Genomic DNA, 11,067 nt, shown 5'->3' with positions numbered 1-11,067 from the left:
AAATCAGTGGCTCTGACACTTAATTGCTATGGCAACAACAGTGGTTATAAAATAGTCGAACCAACTGGATTCTTTTTACCACAGAGGGAACGTATACAAAGGGAAAAAGAGAAAATAAAGCTATGGAGATACAATATAAAAGATACACGAAAAACCAGGATACCTCCACGGTGGCACTGAAGGAGTCTAGTTTTCAGTAATTGTGGTGCAAATGTGGCTAAGAACCAAGCCTAGAGTCTGATTGTAAGGGTTGTAGCGCCAGTGAAATGCTGAACTCTGCCAAGCCTCTAACACCCAGGCAACGTTCCTGGTGGGAACAGGGAGCTCTGAGACATGGGAAGGGGATACATGATGCCTAAATGCCAGGAGATGGGCTGAGAATTTTGACCCTTCATATTCCTCCAGACCTCTTCTGCTGGCTGACGGAGTGTGCTCTCCTTTGCATAAAAGCCTAACAATAATTTCACTCAGGGCCGTTGCCTCATGAGCTGAGGCCAAGCCTCCTTAGGCCCCATCTCCTTGCCTCCTATCACTAAAAGGTCTGCTGCAGAAAAGCATGGCCTGTGCATTTAAAGAATCGCAGAACCTTGCACGGTGCAGAGTCAAGAATCGAAGGGAAATGTGTGGAGTGGACTATAAGGATGATAGATGAGAGGTTCTCAAGTTGTGGTCCTTGGACCCATAACATCAGCATCACCTGTAAACATGTTGGGAATTCAAATTCTTGGGCCTCACCTCAGATCTATGGAATCATAAACTCTGGGAAGAAGACTCAGAAATCTATGTGTAACAAGCTCTCCGGGTGATTCTGACACACCCTGAAGTTGAGAACCACTGATATAATAGATTCATTATATTCCATGTCCTGAGTCTACGTCCACCTCTTCAGCATTATTGCTCAAGCTTGTGGTCTCCGATCAGAAGCACTGGCATCACCTAAGAGCTTGTTAGAAAATGCAGAATCTTGGGCCCTTCCCCAAACTGAACTAAATCAGATTTTATGTTTTAAAAAAATCCCCATGATCCTAGTTGGTTTGGCTCAGTGGATAGGGCGTTGGCCTGCAGACCAAAGGGTCCTGGATTCAATTCCGATCAAGGGCTTGTACCTTGGGTGCAGGCTCCTCCTCAGCCCCGGGCCCTGGTTGGGGCTCATGCAGGAGACAACCAATCAATGTGTTTCCCTACATCGATGTTTCTCCCTGTCTTTCCCCCTCTCTTCCACTCTCCTTGGAAATCAATGGAAAAATATCTTCGGGTGAGGATTAACAAACAAAACAAATCCCCATGTGATTTGTATGCACATTAAAGTTTGAGAAGGCAGCCCTAGTCAGTGGTTGGAGCGTGTCCCATGCACTGAAATGTGGTGGGTTCAATTTCAGGTGAGGGCACATGTCCAGGTTGCTGGTATGACCCCAGTCAGGGTGCATGTGGGAGGCACCCAATTAATGTTTCTCTCTCTCTCTCTCTCTCTCTCTCTCTCTCTCTCTCTCTCTCCCCCCACCCCCTTCTTCTTTCCAAAATCAATAAAAAGCATAGCCTTGGGTGAGAAAAAAGAATAGAAAAAAATCCTCTTAAAGGTTTGAGAAGCCCTGCTCTACACAGAATCACCACTCTTTGAGAATGACTGTACTGTGTAGTCCTGCTCACTTCTCCCTAACCAAAGCCCTCAGGAAGGCCTAGAGGACCCCGTTCCCCCGCCCCCCGGCCCCACGAGGCATTAAGAAGTGCTTGAAAAGCTTGTGGTGACTGTCATCTATCGACTGGAGACGACAGTTGGGGATGATGCAAAGGAACTGGGTTCCTTGATCTCAGTGGGAATACGGGATGCCAGAGTAGAAAAGTCAGAGATGAGGCAGGCCAACAATAAGCCACAGAAACAGAAGGACAGTTGGGTGCTCTGATCTGTAGGAAACTGTGGCAAAGATTTCTAGAAATGAAATAGTTGGGCAGCCTACGAAGGTGCTGCTTGCCAAGCACAAATAAAAAATTCAGAGTTTCTGGGTAGAAACTGGAGGGGGTATTCGTGGCCTCTTACCCAATTCCCAGACCCAGTTGTCAGTTCGCAGACCCAGAGGTCCTCAGCTGAGCACGTGTCCTGCCATGGGCCCACAGGTACTGTGCGTCTTCCCTAAACGACCTGCAGCCATTTACAGGGTAGCCATGCACTGGTGAAAGGGAAGGGCGAGATCTTCCTGAGGTTAACAGATGTTGGCTCTGAATTCGCTCTGTCCCCAGGGCCCTAAGGTGACACCGTGATCTGCCAGTGAGACTGGGCACTTATGAAAGTCAGGTCACATAAGTAAACCTAGCCAAAGTCTGTCTAATACAGTCTCCTGAGCTCATGTACCTACCCTGTAGTTTTCCTCCGTTCCCAGAATATACAGTGAAAAGAAAGATACTTGATAACTGGCAGAATTCTTATATTGATTTGCTCACCCATGAAATGAAGGCTATCATGATGAGAAGGGCAAAGGGAAAGCTCCTGAAACAACCTCCCTCACTCCCAGCCCCACCACACCAAGCAAGTAAGTCAAGAGCAGTAATACTTCAATCATGGGGAAAATTACAGAGATTAGTGCTACCATCGAAAACTTGAGATATGCAAGGGTGGTGATTCCCAACATATCCACCTTTAACTCGCTTATCTGGCTAGTGCAGAAGCTGGATGGGGCATGGAGAAAGATAGTAAATCTTTGCAAGCTTAGTCAGGTAGTGATGCCAATCACCACTAAAGCACCAAGCTGTGGAATTTTTACTGTGGCCATTCAACACAGCCCGTGGCCCCTGGCATCCAGCTTTTGACCTGGAAACCATTTTCTTTGCATGAAAACATGAGGCAGTTTGCATTTACACAGCAGGGCAAATAGAATGTCTTTACCATCTTGCAACAGGATAATATCAAGTCTCCTCCTCACTGTCATAATATGATGTGAGGGAAACTCGGTCAGTTTGATATCCTATAGAACATCCTAGTTCACTACATGGGTGGTGTTACAATAACTCAACCTGGTGAGTGGAAATTGTGTGGCTGCTACACAATGGGAATAGGGAGGACTTTGTTCAGGGCACCTCTGAGTCCTCTCTTGCTCTAAAGTTCTGGTCAATGGAAATTTGACAACTCAATGTTAAGACCACTAGATGCCTTTGTAAGATATATGTGCCTGAGGCTGAGGAGCCTACCATGTAGATAAAATTTCTAGGGGTCTGAGGCATCCTTCATTTTATTTTATTTTATTTTATTTTTAGAAAGACAGGAAGGGAAAGGGAGAGGGAGAGAGATATCAATGTGAGAGCAAAACATCAGTCTGCTGACTGGCTGCCTCCTGCATGCTCCCTACTGGCCATGTGCCCTGACTGGGAATCGAACTGGCAACCTTTGGTGCATAGGCTGTTGCCCAATGAACTAACTGAGCCACACCAGCCAGGGCTGGGGCATCCTTCTGAAGTGAGAGACACGTTTCTGCCTTTTGAGTTTCCCACCATGAAGAAACAAACACACAAACAAACTGGGGTTGGAGGGAAAGCATCTTGAACCCCTCCATCTTGGAGGGAGCCAAGCTTTGTTCTCATAGGGTAAATACATAATCAATTATTTGTCTTTTCTGCTTGAAGTGCTTCTTTCAGCATCATTTTTAAATTTACAGAATGCCTTATCCTTCATCATGGTATTAAACTCAACATCACCTCTGACAACGGGACATATTCTACAGCATAAGAAATGTGGCAGAGGGTTCATCCCCGTTAAATTCGCTGGTGTGACCATGTGGCTTATTGCCCAGAATTAATTAGCTTGAGAGGATGGTGAAGTGGATTACTAAAGGCTCGGTTACAGTGCCAGTGGGAAGACAACACCCTCCAAACAGTTCAAGCTTTAAACCCGAGGTCAATACATGGGGCATCTCCCCGAAGGCCAGGATGCATGTGTCCCAGAACAACGGCTAGCGCTAGGAGTGGCCCCTCTCCCTGTCACACCGAGTCATTCCCTAGAAGACTTTTTTGTTTCCATCCTTGAAATTTCAGGCTCGCTGGAGCTGGAGTTTCTAGTGTCCACGGTAGTAATTCTGCACCAGGAAACATGGTCATGGTTCAAAAATAAACTAGAAGCTGAGATTCACCCCGTTCATTATAGGCTTCTCATGCCACTAAACACAAACTAACAGAGAAGAGGTTCTCTAGGGTGGCTGGTAACGGACCCTGATCACCCCTGGGAAATTGTGTGGCTGCTACACAATGAGAATGGGGAGGACTTTGTTCAGGGCACCTCTGAGTCCTCTCTTGCTCTAAAGTTCTGGTCAATGGAAATTTGACAACTCAATGTCAAGACCACCAAAGACTCAGTTCCTATAGGAATGAAGGTCTGAGTCAGTCCACCAGGTCAAGAAACTTATCCAGCTGAGGTGCTGCATGAGGACGAGAACCTGCATTGAGTGATGAAAGGAGACAGCTCTGATTACCAACTTAGGCCCTATTCCCAGCTACAAAACGGGGCCTTAACAGCTGTGCTACTTCTCGTCCCAGGTATTGACAAAATATCACAAATCTAGCAGCTTAAAACCACATCCATGTACTAGCTCACAGTTCTGCAGGTCAGAAGTCCAGGCACGGGGCACATGGCTGGGTTCTCTACTCAAAAGTTTCAAAAGGCTGAAATCAAGGGCTGCCTTCTCATCTGGAGCTCAGGGTCCTTTCTCAGCTCACATGGTTGTGGCAGAATTCAGTTCTCTGTGGCCATAGGATTGAGGCCTCCATATTCCTGCTGGTTGTCGGTCACATTCCCTCCTCATCTTCAGAGCCACCAATGGAGAATTTCTCATGCATCACATTCAAATCTCTTTCATCAGGAAGAGGCCTGGCCCTTTTAAGGGCTCACCTGATTAGGTCAGGCTCACCCAGGGTAATCTCCCTTTCAAAGCTGGGACTTTAGTTACATCTGCAAAATTCCTTCAGTACCTAGAGTGGTGTTGGATCGAATAACTGAGAGAGGGTGTGTGTACACCTGGTGGGCGGGAATTTTGGGAAGCCATCTCTGAATTCTGCCTACCACACCTCTCCTCACTTTTGCTCAATTCTTTGCTGGAAGAACACCAGTGGGAGTAACCCTTTAGGTTTCAGGAGGGATGACGCCAGATCACCTAGTGATAAAATGGTAGCCAAGGGGGCTCTGTGCATCCTGTTGATGGAAACATCCGTTTTCACCCAGATGCAGGATGACAGTGTACCCTGAGGGAGGAGAGAGGTGAACTGTGCCAGGGATAGTCTGTTTGTACCTCCAGAACTCGTTTCCTCCCTGCTCTCTGTAGAAAGATCTGTGCTGATTACAGCAATGGCCTCCCTTGTCCTCTGGCTCTGATTGGTTTGTCTAGTGGGGAGGAGGAGATTAGAGAGGGGAAGGAGAGAACCGTCAGGGTATTTATTTCTCAGGCTTCCGCCCTGCAGGCTGCCTCGGGCTGCCTGTGTCCTCCAGCTGAGGGCAGCTAGCTCTACGGGACCCTCTTCTCCACAAGCCCTTCCCCCGCACTCTTTTAGGCCTAGGAGTGGCAAAAGCTCTGCTTGCTGTTCTTAGCCCTCGGTTGCGGCACTATCCAGCTTATCTCTCCTACACCCTGCCCACACCTTCGTAAATAGTCCCTTTATTAAATCTCCTGAATTATTCTAATTTGAATGTGCCTTCTGTTTTCTGTTTGGACTCTAACTGACACAAGAACCTACTAAGAGATAGACGCAGGAGTGTGGCAGATGGAGATAGAAATATTACTCTTATTACCACCACAACGGAGACTGGACCTCATGGCTGCGGTCTGCTAGGCAAGCAGGCTTGCTGATATTTCACCCCCAGGTCAGCCGGGCGAGGCTTTCCCCCTGTGACACTCCTGGTCCCGAGGAACGGAGAGGATGTGTGCTTTTTCACAGGGGACGGACCATGGGGCAGAGCTGAGCATTTTGGCTCCTTCTCTTTGTTTGTTTATTTATTTATTAAAATATATTTTATTGATTTTTTTTTTACAGAGAGGAAGGGAGAGGGACAGAGAACTAGAAACATCAATGAGAGAGAGACATCGATCAGCTGCCTCCTGCACACCCCACACTGGGAATGTGCCCGAAACCCAGGTACATGCCCTTGACTTGAATCGAACCCGGGACCCCCCAGTCCGCAGGCTGACGCTCTATCCACTGAGCCAAACTGGTCAGGGCTTGGTTCCTTCTTTTTGCCAAAGTTGCCAACAAGTTGGGGCGTTCTCCTTCCCTCGGGGAAGACGGAAAAGGTGGAGCAGGAGGCCAGGAGCCCTCCACACGGAAGGGCACGCTCCTTCTGCGCAGGAACATAGTAAGCTTGACAGGAAGGCGGCATTCCAATACTTGAACAGCAAGTAATACTTGAAATAAAGTCGAAGATAAGTAAAACAGCCAAAGACTTAATCTCCAGAATTTCTCTCCAGAACACCTACAAACTTATTAATTAAAACACAAACAGTCCAGTTGAGGACATTTGCTACAGATAAGTTACAAAAGAGGGAATATTAATGGCAAATAAACATCTGGAAAAACGTTCAACCTCAGTAATGATCAAGAATTTGCTTTTTGAAATGTTTTTACCCCTTCGGATTGGCAAAAATCTTAAAGGCTGATGTTATCCAGTGTTGATGAAGATGTGGGGGAGCAGCCCAGGTGGTGTGGCTCAGTGATTGAGCGCTGACCTATGAGCCAGGCGGCCATGGCTCCATTCCCCATCAGGGCCCATGCCCCAGGTGCAGGCTCCATCCCCCATGGGGGGGCGTGCAGGAGGCAGGTGATCGATGATTCTCTCTCATCAATGCTGTTTCTATCTCTCTCTCCTTCTCCCTTTCTCTATGAAATCAATAAAGATACCTTAAAAAAAAAAAAAGATGTAGGGAAGCAGGCACTCATAGACTGTTAGTAGAAATATAAATTGACAAAGCCTTTTGAAGGGCAATATGACAGTGAGTTAGAACTTTGTACAGATTCTTTGGCCTGGCAAGTCCACTTCTAAGGATCTGTATTGGAGAAATACCCATATCTGTACACACACAAAATGGCATATATAAGGGTGCTTACTGTTTGTAATAGTGATAAATTGAAAACCATCTTGCTGTCTATCAATAGGGAACGACAAAATCTGCATAATCTTGAATAAAATGCAGTTAAAAGAATGGCCAAAGAAAGGGAGAAACACAGTAAGGTAGATTGAGTTTACATATATTTTCCCCCCCAGGAAAGACTTCCTATATAAATATATAGCTATATGGAAAAAGTAAGTTGCAAAAAGTGTATATGTAACATCATCAAAAGAATTCATAAGTGTAATAATTAAATAAGAAGATTCCATAGTCAGGGTTACTGAGATTATTCAAAATTCCAAATATAAAAGAAAAAAATCTAACTTTTTGAATATTCACACTTGTACCCTTTGAGTCCACACTGGTTGTACTTAACTAAGTTTAAAGTTTGCATGTGGATGGGTATGTAATTAGTTAACACTCCATTAGTTAAGGCTGCAAGAGCATCTTGTGTTACTAACAGCATGCATATAGAAGGGAGGGACGCAAGAAGAGTCTCTGGATATGATCCAAGCACCCAGTAATAGAATAGAAACTAAAGATAAAGTTCCACTTCCTTTTAAAGATAAGGGTGTATAACATAGAAGGGAAAATATTATAATATTCTTCCAAGAATATAGATGATCGCTCACGCAAGCACAAATTTCGTAGAGTGATTCAATGCCGTTTTGTATAATGACGTTATTCAATACACCGTGTGTTAGATGATTCTATTTGAATTGCTGAAATTTTAGTTATAGAGTCCTAATGTAGATGTACCGCAGATATTCCTCTGACATGCTTGAATACAATAGAAACCTATGAAAGAAAAATTTAACCAAAGATTTAGTTTCCTTCTTGACACAGTTACAAGCTCTCATGAATCCATGCGATATGGACTATTACTGGTAAAACTGAGGAAAGTAGGAGAGTTAAAATCCAAAGCCTTAGAAATGCAGGCTCAATGGCTCAAAAAAATACATAATAGAGTGACACTTGAATGTTGATATTCTTAAATCTAGGCAACTGCAACTGAACACATGGTTGGATGTGAAAATATATAACATGATATATAAAATCTGATTTGAGCAAGCTATAGAGAAATGATAAAAAGACTGGTAGCTCAAAAAAGAAAGTGAAATAGAAAGGAAAATGCTCTTGTATTAGAGCAAGATAGAAAAGCACTTAATGAAGAGTGGATGAAATAAAAAAACATCATCAGAAACTCATGACTTTGAAAGATAAAGACCCCTTTATCCTGGCTGGTGTTGCTCAGTGTTTGAGCATTGACCTATGAACCAGGAGGTCATGGTTAGATTCCTGATCAGGGCACATGCCAGGGTTGCGGGCTCAATCCCTAGTAGGAGGTGTGCAGGAGGCAGCCAATCAATGATTCTCTCTCACCATTGATGTTTCTCTCTCTTCCTTTCCTTCCTCTCTGAAGTCAATAAAAATACATATATTTTAAAAAGACTCCCTCTTAGACACTGAAATCCCTAAGATGTTGTGGGGTCATCTAGCCTATTCCTACAAGCTATAAGAAATTATATAAATTAATGAAATGATATAAATACATAGTCTCAGTGTCCAGGGTTCAGATTTTAAATTGTTCGTTTGTGTGTGTGTGTGTGTGTGTGTGTGTGTGTGTGTGTGTTTTAACTAAGAGAACCAAGTGTTTCTTGAATGTTCACAATGCTGGATCTTGGGATGGGAATAGCAAGTTAGTTTTGGCCCATCTTGTTTTTGGAAAGAGTTAAGATGAAGCAGCCCTAGCTGGTTCGGCTCAATGGATAGAGCGTCGACCTGCAAACTGAAAGATCCCAGGTTTGATTCCAGTCAAGGGCACATGCCCGGGTTGTGGGCTCGAGCCCCAGTGGAGGACTTGTAGGAGGCATGATGCTCTCTCATCATTGATGTTTCTATCTCTCTGTCCCTCTTCCTTCCTCTCTGAAATCAATAAAAATATAAAAACAAAACAAGAGAATAGAAAGGATTATTTTTTTAAAAAATGAAGCAATGAAGGCCAGCCTTGTTGGTTCCCTTGCAGAGGTTCCAAGTGCTGAACAAAATGCCTCCCTTGAGTTTTCTTTGCCACTTCGCTTGTACATGAGCCTTATTCTCTCTGGCTGACTGTTCCCATGAGATATGGTTCTATTAGGAAGGAGAGAGGAGGGAACAGGTGTTGGGTAGGCAACCTACAATGTCTACAACAGGTGCCGTGGTTGGTCCATCATGGGTCAGGTGTCCACTCATTGACCAATCATTGTGTCTTCGAAGAGAGAATCATGTAAGGAGACGGCACCACTCATTTACACCTTAAGGTGAACAAGTAACGAAAGTGACATAGTTCCCCCAAACAAGGGAACTGTACCCAGAAGAAGAAAGAGATCCTCTATTAGTTAGCTATTGCTGCTAAAAATTACCCCAAAACTCAGTGGCTTGAAACAACAAACATTTATTATCCAAGAGTTTCCATAGGTCAGGAATTGGGTGTGGCTCAGCTGTCTCTGACTCAAACCTAGTCTGTCACAGGCTGCAATCAAGGTGCTGGCCAGGGTACAATCATCTTGAGGCTCAATAGGAGCAGACTTGCTTCCAAGCTCACTCACAGGGCTGTTGGCAGCCTCAGGTCCTTGCTGGCTGTTGGCCAGAGACATCAGTCCCTTGACAAGCAGGTCTGACAATAGGGTCGGTAGCTCACAACATGGCAGCTGGTTTTTCTCAGAGCAAATGATCGGAGTGAGAGAGGGCGCCCAAGGCCAAAGCTACAGCCTTTTTGTAACTAATCTCTGAGGTGACACTGTACCACTTTTGCTGTATTCTATTTATTAGAAATGAGTTGCTAGGTTCAAGAGGAGGGGATTTGCAGGAGGTAGAGATCATTGGTACATTTTACAGGCTGCCAGCCATAGGTTCTGAGCAGGTAATGCAATAAAAGACCACTAAATTGAGCAGTGACACGTTGAATCTAAAAAGTGGTAATTATAGTTGAATACAAATAAGCTGAGTCTGTAGAAACACCTTGAGATTACGATGATACTACAACAAGAAAGATGTTAAGCCCGGCTGGTGTGGCTCAGTGGTTGAGCATCGACCCAGGAACCAAGAGATCGAGGTTCAGTTTCCGGTCAGGGCACATGCCTGGGTTGTGGGTTTGATCCTCAGAAGAAGGCGTGCAGGAGGCAGTCAATTGATGATGTTTCTATCTCTCTATCCCTGTCCCTTCCTCTCTCTCTAAAAATCAGTAAAAACATATTTTTTGAAAAGAAATCAATAAATATTTCAAGATGAAAAGCATTACAAAAAAGATGTTACGATAAAATGTGCTAACAGGTGGTAGTAATGGATATAGACGTTTTACATTTTGTTTTTATAAAATATGAAACAGATATAAAATGATATTTATAAAATAGAAGATATAAAAAATAGTGATAAAATGAAGATACAGGACCACACCATCCAGTGGAAGAGAAAGGGGATGATCAGTACCTTTGAAGTTTCCAATGTTCACCCCCTTCCCTCCCCCTGCAGAGGTCACCATCATCCTGAATTATGTGACCATTATTCACCTGCTCTTTTTCATAGTTTTACAGATGTGTCTTACACAAAATATTGTTTGGTTTTCTTTGCTTGACTGAATAGGAATGGAATCATACTGTATATATTTCTCTGTGATTTGCTTCTTTCATTCAAGATTATGCTTCTGAGATTTATCCATTTGATGTGTTCACACAGATATTTTCAATTTGGCCAAAGCTTCACTAAGCTCTTCGTATATTACTTTAATACAAAGCAAACTCAATTTTATCCTGTGAGCCACCAGCTGTCTCTTCACTTTTATAAACAACAATGTATGGCTATACCACAAGTCATCTATATATGGTTTGGGTTAGTTCCATATTTTTGCTACACAAATAGTGCTGCAATGAACATCACTGAACTTATTTCCTGATATACTTGTGCGAAAGTGTATCCAGGGAATGCACCGAGGAGAGGAACTGCTGAACAAGGG

The sequence above is a fragment of the Myotis nattereri genome, assembly GCF_964212035.1.
Source record: "Myotis nattereri genome assembly, chromosome: 3".
Taxonomy (NCBI): Eukaryota; Metazoa; Chordata; class Mammalia; order Chiroptera; family Vespertilionidae; genus Myotis; species Myotis nattereri.
The sequence above is the reverse complement of the archived record's forward strand: the minus strand, read 5'-3'. Positions refer to the sequence as shown.